The 12,048-nt window shown below is 37.0% G+C and overlaps 1 long non-coding RNA gene across 1 annotated transcript in view; it reads right to left on the bottom strand.

The window, feature by feature from the left end:
* Positions 1–572: 572 nt before the first annotated feature.
* The window catches only part of LOC117162906 (uncharacterized), a 31,563-nt gene continuing 20,087 nt past the window's right edge, over positions 573–12,048 (bottom strand). Inside the window, exon 4 of the long non-coding RNA XR_013059347.1 lies at positions 573–1,083. This is a non-coding gene — a long non-coding RNA (uncharacterized LOC117162906). The remainder of the gene's footprint in view (positions 1,084–12,048) is intronic.

Below are 12,048 nucleotides of genomic sequence, written 5' to 3'. Positions count from 1 at the left end.
GGCGACGCGCGACGACGATCGCACATTCTGTTGCTAGCGAGTGCTTGCAAATTGCGACGATATCGAGCGTAAAGACTAAGCGCAAAAATGGAGGACACTCGGCGGGGAATTGGAAATGCTCGATGACGAAAGGTATTTCAAGGTGTAATTATATCCACCTCCAATTGGATCGCACCTTCGTTCGGTTGCTAGGTCAACAACCTTCGATGTTATTCAAATAATGCAACGGCTGGGGCAGCCGGTAGCGAGTCGTAAAAGTTTCAATAAAACACGTTCCTGCTAGTGAACGTATGTTAAAACTTACACCGAGTTTTATTTCGCTACGCCGTTTACTAGTTCGAAACGATCGATTGCATAATAGTAGCTATTTCTTTCATCTCGGAAACACGATCGTAAACGGTGACAACGGTGATCGTGTTAATTTCCACGCAAACTTTGTAAACATTATACGTCGCGACGCTCTCGTTAACGCGTCATTCCCTCCAACTCGAAAGTCTTGCAACTTTGGTGATCCGTTTTCTGTGTAAAATTGGTTACGAGCATCAGGGGACTTATCGTCGTAATCTGTAAATTGTTTATTAAGGATCTACAGCTTTTAAGGATTTCTCTCTAGAGATTTAGAGATTAGAAGTTTCATTAACGCGTTATCGTGTCTCTAACTCGATCTTTTTTCGTGTAAATTGGTCACGAGACTTACGAGCTTCGTTGTAAATAGAAGATTAGTAATATTTCGTAGTTTCGTGATAGTATATAGACATTTTAGTGCTTAAACGCGCAATTTTTAGTTCGCTTTTCGCTCGCATCGGCGCTATGAAACGGATCAATATCTCAACACTTTCCTTTAGTTCTACGAATCATCTTTCGACCGGCTTTTCTTGGCCTACCGTTTCCTAACGCTGTCCTAATACTATCGTCTTGCTGAGATCCTTTTTCCGATTGTATCTTCTGCTTATTTTATTATAAATCCGAACTTTCATTCACGTCGTATGTTTTACAGCGTAAAATCCGCTAGAGCGTTCCAATAAATGTAACCAGTAGGTGCTCTAATACTCAAACGCACCTGTGCGTATCTCTGCATATTTGCTGAAAAAAAAGATGAATCTTACGTTACATTTTCAATATGCGTAATAAGCCGAAAATTTCTCTGATGCTAATCCTTCGTAACAAAAGGATGGCATCACTATATGCATGAAAATAGCATTTGGCAATCGTTAGAAACACAATACATGGATATATATGTAGTTGCCAAATTAACCTTCGCGGTGTTCAAAGTGAACGGCTAGAAACGATTGCTTTTTGCTATACGCGCATGGTTCGATTGCACCATAATTCGTTATTAAGACGTTTCGAGAGAGGCAAAGGATGTGGTGTCGCAACGTGTTGCGCTCGCACAATGCTCCTTGGATAAAATTCCCGGAGCGCGTATTATCGCGTACGCCGCGCGAACGCGTTGAACCTTCGCGCAAACAATGAGAGCGTGAAGGCGAAAAAATAGCGTCGAGCACGTAACATTCGGCCTGATATCGTTGATTGGCCGCGAATCGTCAACATGCACGGGACAGTTTTACGTAAAGACATTCGATCCGTACAATTATGTTAAGACGTCGACCATAGAACGTACTACGTTGATGCAATTAAAATTTCAATGAAACAGGAGAACGCGCTAATAACTAGTCACCCCGTTGTTGACCATAACGTACAAATACTTTTGTTTAAGAGCTGCTCGTTAGTGTTTACCGCGTGCAGCGATTAAGTGACGAACAAATTACGTTCAAAGGGTATAGAGCTCGTTCTCGATTAAAATTCTCCTAACTTTCTAATGGTATTAGAAATTATAACTTGAACGTATGTACGCGACTGGCAATAAATATCAGGACAGCCGCGGATATTTAGTATAAATCGAATATGTGTTCCATTGTCCTTAATTTCTTTTATTATCGATTATTATTATTATAATTTTTATATTAATATTAATATTATTTAATATTTTAATATTAATATTATTTAATATTTTAATATTAATATTATTTAATATTTTAATATTAATATTATTTAATATTTTAATATTAATATTATTTAATTTATTCTATTATTGATTCGTTCCATTCCGTTTACGTCATAATACGTAGCCTGCGGATTTTTACGCGTATTTTTCAGAATATAAAGGAAGCGAAAGAAAAAACTAGAAGCTGGATAAAAAATTGTTTTACCTCGATTAAACGTTACAAAGCGTGCTACTTTCCGATGTTTTTTTATATTTCCACGTGTCACACGTGTACTTTGCAATTTTGCCCTTTCAGATTTCACAGAAATGCATAAAACTTCCGTGACCTAATTTTTTGGCACGTGCACGTGCTTCAAAATAAATTCGATGATATTAAATACCAGATTATAGGAACCAGAAATGAAGAGTTCTACAACGATGGAATGGGTAAATGATTGTCGATCAGACGAAAGACAATAGCAAACAACGATATAGCGATGATTAATTAATGTAAGATTTTTTCCTTTCAGCAAACAAAAATAGAACTTAACGAACTCAGTAATTGATAAATGATTACGTATAAGGTAAGTGCATTTTCCAACTGTGAGTCATAGTTAACGTTTAGTTTAGCCTAGATAGGATCTTAGCTTTGGAGTAAATAAGTATAATAGTAGCAAAAAATCGATAGAATTGTTAAAAGGCTGTGACTAATCCTGGTCGACTGGTCAGTTATCATCTGAATCTATTGTTATTTTGCTAGTATACTTTTCGAATCATTTTCAGCTATTCTATGGGCAAGCATTCGTTTCTTTCGCGCATGCCACGTATCATTCGCTCATTAACTCGTTTTTGAAAGCTTTTACCGGCGAATGAAAAACGTAACGTACACTTGCATAATGCGTTCGAAGTGTTCGTTCGTTCAATATTCATGTAAAGGTTAGGCGATACGCGTGATAAGTCGCGATGCTACGAGATGTGATTAGATGCGGATGTTAATGTCTTGTAAATACCTTTCCTCGACTATGATAATCATCGAACACTAAGAATTTCGCAAATCGATGCAATTAATCGGTGATCTTGTGGGAAGAAATTTCGATATCACGATAATGTTAACGATAGTATGTTAATTACGACTAGTACCGTTACTGTTACATTGTTTCATAATTAGTATTAGTTTAATATAGTCAACGACTCCTCCGCAAGCATCCGTGCAAGTGTTATTTATTATTATGCTCACCTTCTATTGGAAAGTTCTTGCCTTGCTCAGCAAGTCTTTTTGATTTTTTTCCTGTAGAACTTCCGCGTGTTACCGATTTTTATGCTATGTACGTGTTTGTAGGAGAACTTTCTCTGAGCCGCGAAGTTTTCTTTCGACGATTCAACGATCGAAAATCAAAGAGAACCAATGTTCTCTCTTTCGATAAAGTATGTGATGATAGCCATTGCCAAAATTATTGATATATTTATCTGGTTGAAGACAATCTAGCAAATTATACAGCAAGCCTAATGAAATAATAATAATCTTTATCATTAAATTGCGCCATTATTTCATAATTTCATTGAAGGATAATAGAAATTCACGAAGCCTTCAAATTGGATTTCATATTATAATAATGTAAACATCGTTTGACGGTATTATCTGGTTGTGAATAGGGTTGATTTGATTCAGACAGCGCCAGTCATCATGACATCGACTTCCTATCTCGTTATGTAACATTCATCAGAATAACAGACGCAATTACCGTCACTGAATTATCTTAATGACATTCGTTATTAATGAGTAAGTGTTTTCGACATACGTCGGAGGTCGCAAATCTTGGATCATCTTTCTTTATTATCTGTTTAGATCCAATCCAGTTCCTTCACAGAACTTCTTTCCCTTCAATTTACCTAATTTAATAATTCTTCAAAATTTTCTCATTTTCATTTCTCATTGCATTGTTTATTATATATTCTACAAACCCGTATGAACACAACGCAATAAATTGACACGATAAAAGCGTTGAGATAATAACAACGAGACAATACTCGACAATAATAATACGAGACAATAATAATCGAAAAGGCTGATGAAACAAAGGAATGAGTAATTTGTAAAGACAGGAAAACAGCAATTAACGTACATCCAGCTACAATTGAAAATAACTTTCTTCGCTTTAAATGAAATTCCAGTCAAATACGTTTTATCAGACTCGACTAACAATCAATATTATTAGCTCAATAAATACTCGAGATTCCCAATATTTTTTGTCGAGTTTCAAATAGAAAGTTAATTACTCGCTTGTCGGAACGTCCATCGGCATCGAAGACCGTGAACCAATCTACGTTATCTTCTCCTTCGTTTCAGGCTGTCGCTGGCGATACCAGTCAACCGCGAAGGTTACTCGAGATGCAGCATGTACGATGTAAATTACACGGAAATTTTGCTAAATGGAAGCCACGTACCGGACCCATCGTGGCCAACGAAAGATTGCCAACAAGGATGGGAATTTAATTATACCACCGTCCCTTATGCGTCTGTGGCATCCGAGGTGACAGAAAATGTTCGACTTGTAATTTCCTGCTTTTTGAATATTTTATCTGTTCCTATCAGTCAATCCCTTTATACTGTGTATGTCGTATTCGATTATTTGCATGATCTATTTCGATAAAAAATAAGCGTAGTGTACAATTTTTGGAAAGAAAGAAGAACGATGGAAAGGGTCGAATAAACGTTTGTGGAAAGATCGATAGTTCAGAAGTGGGAAAATTAACAATGTCGATTTCCACAGAGGAAAATTATAGTACGTAACAGAATTACTAGTACATATTGCAGTAATAATTAGTGCATGTAGTGAAATTACAGAGTACATTCTAAATTCAAGCGTTACATTGCCAAATAAAATACAATCTGAAAATGAAACTGAAAATGAAAATACCGGATTGAAAAGAAACTTTAATAAAACGTTATAACGAGCAACAGCGCGAACACACAGATTTGTTCGACATAAATTGCAAGACTTTTTGCTCCAGTGGATTTCCATGAACTTTGCGTCGCTCGTCAGGAGGAGAATTATTCATCGAGGGGTAGGAAGCATCCAGAAGAAGGACGCGAGAACGCGCAGGGTCTTAAGCTTCTCCTTCTTTTTTCCTCAAAGGGAAAGGAAAAAGGACAGAGACGCGCTTCATTAGGAATTTCGAAACTTTGATCGAAAATTCGTTTAATCGAGGCGTTGAAATTGCTATAAGATTCCCGTGATGCTGATAGTGATCAGAAGTAAATCATTCGACTGTAGTTTCCTGTTGCAGCTGGGATGGGTTTGTCAGTATGATGCACTGCCAACCATAGCTCAAAGTATCTTCTTCATCGGCGCTATCTTCGGAGGATTAATTTTTGGATGGGTTGCTGATCAATATGGAAGAATACCAGCTTTGCTCGGAGCTAATTTAATGGGATTTCTCGCTGGGGTGGCTACTGCGTTCACGGGTAGCTTCTGGCAGTTCACTTTGTGTCGTTTTTTCGTTGGATTCGCCTTTGATAATTGCTTCACTATGATGTACATATTAGGTAACCGTTTTTCAATAATTTCTTTTTTGCCCTGGAATTGAGTTTGAAAGCCACACAGTGGCTACAAAAAGTACTTGTACGTATGTATCCTTATTTCCCAATGAAGCGTCTCTCTTCCTTTTTTTTAAATCAGTTTTTACGTTTCATTTTGATAGCATTAATTATTTATAAGCATGTATGAAAGTATTACAAATGATACGAAAGCTAATATTTTAATCAGTCTTATCTTAAGACTTAGTCTTAATTAATTGGTATATATATAAATGACGTTCTAAATACGATGGTGTACAGTTACTTTTTGTAATTACTGTAAGCAGGAAGATCTCTAAGTTTAAATAACAAAGTAATCTCTACAACATACTGTAAAACTGTTGTTATGCTTGATTTACGACTGACGTTTCTACAAGTATATGAATTTTGCAACAGAACTCACGTTGCCATGCAACAATTTAAATGAAATTGAAAACCATTCAAAGTTACGAAGAAAGATGCTTAAATACATATGAATATACATGAGGTCATACATATTTATTTTTCAACTGCGGCGTTTATATCAAAGAGAGGGAGAGAGACAGAGAAAAATTAATTTTCCTGTTTTATAAGAATTTCATGCAAGATAAAAATATGAAACTTTAAGATAGTTGGATTTATATATACCATTGAATATTTATAATATTTAAAGGTAGTTAGTTCGCAATTGTTACGCCGGGAGACTCTCTGCCTGGCCCAGGTCACACACCGCGGGCCAGACGGACACCAGATGTCCGCTCTTCCGTACGGCGTACCCTCAATAGCCTTAAGCATCCGTCATAAACCTGAGTCACTTGCCTGCTAAGGTCCTTCAAACAAACATCTGTTTCCGAGGAATTTCTCGAGACTATTGTCTACCACGGCTTAACTAAGGAAAGTTGGTTTTTCGCACGTACGCTGCAACTGTCCTCCCACTAACCACTTTCTCTCGAGGGCGGTTAAGACCCTTCGTTTAACCAATTAGAAACGAAGCCTATTCCCTCACTCTCCTAAATAACATCGGCACCAACAAATCCGATGGTCCCGTGCGCTAGACACACCCATCCTTAGCTTTCCTCCGACACATCATCGTCTCCCAGTACTGTACTGATTTTACATCCTTCGAACGGTCAACATCCTTCGAGCGGGTATACACACCCGCAGATCAGTCACTCACTCATCTCGTACATACGCACCAGTGTAACTATCCTCGTTATAAGTTGTGGAATAAACGGTGAAATATAACTTACTACTGTGTCATATTCATTCAACCACCTCTGTTATCTTAATCGAAACAGGGGAACGACTACTTCGCGGCGTCGATTCACCGAATCGTAGCGAGAATTTACGCCTCTCGCTGACGCGTTTTCCTCGCGACCGCGTCTCTCCGCGAACGGTCGTAACAGCAATCATTTTCTATACTAATATTTTCCCTCTGTACTCGCGATCAATTATAATTTTGTTTTCTCTTTTAACGAGACAATATTCTGATTACAAAGGATTAGTTGTTCAAAATTGCTTTTCATTTCTGGACAACTATAGCATACCAGGGTTTTCATAAATTTTCACTTCCCAACGGAAAGCGAAGGTAACGAATGAATGGTTCTACAACGAACGCTTCCACAACTATAAATCTACGTATATATATACATACATACATGTATATGGTTTTAATTAAAATGAACATCTTCTTCTAGCAAACTTATTTAAAATTCGTATTTTAAAATTCAGATTGTTGCGATGCTGATGATGTGAGCGAGGTTGTCGTTGGGTCTCGGGTGGGTGACACGTTGTGAGTGTCACGCGATGAGGTCCGCATGCCATGCGACAAGATCGGCGTCCGAGTCGATGCGATATTCTCCGTCGGCTCGGGTTTCACGCATGAATCGCGTGTTTTTGTTGTCGACGGGGTTGTTGCTGATATTTGTTCAAAGAGACCTAGGAACCGCACGTCAAGCTCCCGATGCTCTTGCGATAACGAATCTAAACCCTCAGCTTCCCCCTCATCTAACCCATCTAGCTCGTCTTGAACCGCGAGTATCGTCCTCCAAATTTCATCGAACGAGCTGCGGCAAGATATTAGGAAGATTCTGTTTGCCTTCCCAGACGCTTCGTATTCATCGAGTTCGCGCCTTATGGTTGCAAGTCGACGGGCTACGGCGCCTCGTCTCCGCCGTAACGTGCTGATTAGTTCAGCTTGGGCCATATTTGATTTTAATAACAGGAACGATCTTGTTTGATCAAATGGACGTTGATCTGGGACTCGGTTGATGATCGTTACGATGCGGCGTTGGCTCGTGTAGATGCTGAGCGACGGAGGTGCTCCTCTCCGATGGCGGTTCCCTTGATCAGCTGACTAAGTGGTTGGAACTTGGATTTCACGCGACACTGTATAGTCACTGGTCAGTGCACTTTTTGGGCGACACGAAATCCGGCTCGAAGGACCATGTTTCTTCGACCAATCGCGGGGAGACGTAATCGCAAGGAGAGACGTCAACGGGGGTCGTAAATCCCCGTTACGATTATAACAATCGACACCACGAATTGATCGATCCCCTGATTTCCGTTGAGATAATAGGGGTGATTGAGGTTGTATAACCCTGTGATTCACAGAATTATAAATTATATGTTTCCAGCACTTAGATTACACTGACAGAGAGAGATAAGTAATTAACAACTTGTCGCACGAAGCTAAGATAGATATGTGCGTTAGAGCAGGGCTCTTATAATTAGATTTAGTGTATTAGTGGACGTAGCACTATGAGATTTAGGAGAGGAAATGTATGCTCGACAATACCGAGACCGACTCTCGCGTTATGCTTAGACTGCCCCGTTGGGCATTAGCGTATACTTAGTAGTTGACTTTTCCAACGATGTAGAAGAAGTGAAGTTGAGTGACGATGCTGTGTCGGAGGAAAGCTAAGGATGGGTGTGTCTAGCGCACGGGACCATCGGATTTGTTGGAGCCGATGTTAGTTAAGAGAGTGAGGGAAACAGGTTTCGTTGTTAATTGGTTAACCGAAGGGTCTTAACCACCCTCGAGAGAAAGTGGTTAGTGGGAGGAAGGTTGCAGCGCACGTGAGAAAACTAACTTTCCCTTGTCCCGCCGTGGTAGACAATAGTCTTTAGAAATGCTTCGGACACAGATGTTTGTTTGTTTTGAAGGACCTTAGCAGGCAAGTGACTCGGGTTTATGACGGATGCTCAAGGATATTGAGGGTACGCCGTACGGAAAAGCGGACATCTGGTGTCCGTCTGGCCCGCGGTGTGTGACCTGGGCCAGGCAGAGAGGCCCGGCGTAACATATATTAATGTTAATTTTATATTAATAAAAATCACTGAAATTTTCAGTATCATCATTATTTAGTATCATCGAATTTCTTTCTTCTTTATGTTCCATATTATTATTAAAATTCTCTAATAAACATTCAAGTATCCTATAGAATATTTCCATTATTTTTCACGTATTAATTGCAGTCATATTTTCCATATTTTATTATCGATAAAGTTTGAGTTGGTTCTTTAAATTCCTATTCAACATTCCAGCTAACCAGTCGATATCAATAACACGTGCCTTTCTTCCTGCCAGGATTTATAACTTATTCAAGCAGAACGTCACTCGACCAGATCGTTGAAAGCGTAGAATTCGATCAACTTCATACAACTCACATACAAACTGCAGATAATGCTAACAGTGGGAGGAAAATATGAGACTGCAAAGCGTATAAACCTAGTAGTTTATAAAAGCATTTACACATTTGCCACAGAAAATTTATATGTATGTAGAATATGTGTTATATAAAACATTCTGAAATTTCATTAGCATTGTAATGATTATATTGGTAAAGTTTGAAGCATTTCTGAAGATGCACATAGAAGTTACGAGATATTTAATGCAAACATTTATTTAGTACAAATATACAGCATAAATAGTTATCTTAAACATGTAATAAATGGTTATCAAATATCGGGATTTATTAATATAATAAATGTTTGACTATTTTTATAATTAAATATTTTTGTAATTACTGTGAAATATATAATTACGCTAAATAATTTTGTATCTTGTATATAGATTTTTAAATTTACTTAATTGAAACTCTGCATTATAATAACCGTATTTATAATTCTGACGTCATATTCGATATAATTATTATATGACTTTATTACGATCCTAATGAAATTCCAATATATTCATGAATATATAACAGAAACGTAATAATACTTTGTTGTACTAATTATGATACCATCATATATAATAAATATAAATAAATAAAAAATGTCTATAAATGCTAAGATACTTTTACGAGCCAACAGGCGAGAAGGAAGAAACGAAAGAAAAGAAAGAAGAGAACGAACGTTAATCAGTTTCGAAACGTTAACAACGTCCTTGCGTTGGACGGTGCTCGCGTTTATCGATTGGTCGCATTGCGAGATATCGGTCAGATTATTATTATTAATACGATCGTCTGTAATTTATCTTTGCTAACTGTGCCGCACGGAATCTTCGTTTACAATAAATGAGTTGTCGCTTTTGATCGAACGGTAACACGATATGAAATTACAGGGTGACGGAAACAGCTGGGAGAAAAGCGAATACTTTTTCTGCGCGAATAATGTAATGTTAAATGCAGTAAACCTTGAGAGGCGAAGTGATGAAACGAGTGGTCTCAGAGAAGCTTCTTTACGTCTTCTTCTCCTTTCTGTATCCTTTCTATGAGAATAATATCTCGTCTTCAGAAGAGATCTCCTCGCCCTATCTACGCGTTGTAAAGGCAATACAAACTGAATGATACATATATTTAAAAAACGATATTTTGTTGGTTTTATGAATATTGATTTTTATAACGTGAGGTTCTTCTACTCTTATTTTCTATTAAATTAATGATACATATATTTTAGAATGGCTGTCGCAATGGTGATGATGATGATGGTGATGATGATTTGCGAAAGAAGATGTTGAAAATAACAGACAGCATAAATAATATTTAGATTTCATGGAAGTTGATTTTTGTAATGCTAGGTTCTTCTATTCTTATTTTTCATTAAATTTCTATGTAGAAAATTATTAAACATTTGGATATAACTGGGAGATTATTTCCGTTCATGCGTACCGAGTTACTCGATGGTCTCGTACCGAAGCTGATAACCAACCCAGATTTTCAGGAAAGCGATTAATAGCTTAAAATTTATTCGTGCGAGATAATAATCCAAAATGTAGTTAAAGTTTTTAAGCATTGTTTGTTAGGATTACGAGAAAATGATGAATTAACAGTTATGTATAGACACGTTATATATATGTAGGAGGTCCAGAGCGTATTGGAAAAATTTACGGCGAATTAAACAGGAAATTCCGAGATATTTGCTCAAAATATCTGATTTGTGGAATTATCCTATAGCTATTTTATTTAATAAAAATTAATTCAGGTAATTTTAGAGAACAGAAATATCTGAAACTCGTGATTTAAACGAACGTTCGTCATTTTGGTTTATTGTGAATTATAAATTGGTTCATTATGAAGCATGAAAAGTAAAATTCAATGGTACAAAGTGATTTTAAATAAGGAAGCGAGTTCCATGGTAAACATGGTTCGAGCATCGCAATTATAATAAAGCAAAAAAAAAAAAAAGAAACAACCACTGAGCGGTAATTATCAGGAAGCCACTAGTTACAACTAATTGAAGGTGATTCCGGATTAGAAGCAAGCCACTATTAAGTGGCTAACACGGTTGCTTCATTAAGAGCAATTACTCCCTATTTTACGGCAACTACAAATAGACGTTGTTCACTATGATATATTTCCACGTGTTTATCGCATCTTGTCCTGTTATGCGATTAAAGAGTTACAACCTTGCGTTTCTAATTTATTGGACGTATACGCACCAGACATTAATTTCGTCTACGTATTCGTGAAATTGCGAGATTCATTCATCGCGAAGGTCAGTTCAATTGTTCAAGATAACTTCTCATCGTTTTAATCTGTTTTCTTGTACGAAAATAGAGTAATATTTACTTGTCATTGCACTGTGGATATATATCGATATGTTCGTTCAGGAAGTCAATTGTTTTCATCGAATTAGACTCGACTTTCCGTAGAGAATGTTCGTTTCGACATAAATATGTATCTCAGGCTTATCGATCTTTCAATATCTACCATAAATAGCTTAACAAGGTAACACACGCTCGTGTTTGAATTATGTAAATGATCCTTTGACTCCAACGATCCGTTTATTCACAGTTAATTTATGATATTGCTAGTTACGCGTGATTCTACCTTTTGTATCTTTAAGAAATACAGGGTGATTGGTAATTGGTGGTACAAGCGGAAAGGGGGTGATTCTACGCGAAAAAAGAAGTCGGAAATATAGAATAAAAATTTAAAAATTTAAAAATTTAAAAATTTAAAAATTTAAAAATTTAAAAATTTAAAAATTTAAAAAATTTTAAAAATAACGTCAATTGAGACAACGATCTACAGTGAGATCCGTTATAACGAGACGTGATAAA

Source organism: Bombus vancouverensis, chromosome 10 (assembly GCF_051014615.1).
Source record: "Bombus vancouverensis nearcticus chromosome 10, iyBomVanc1_principal, whole genome shotgun sequence".
Taxonomy (NCBI): Eukaryota; Metazoa; Arthropoda; class Insecta; order Hymenoptera; family Apidae; genus Bombus; species Bombus vancouverensis.
Note: the sequence above shows the minus strand (reverse complement) of the source record. Positions and strands in the feature narration are given on the sequence as shown.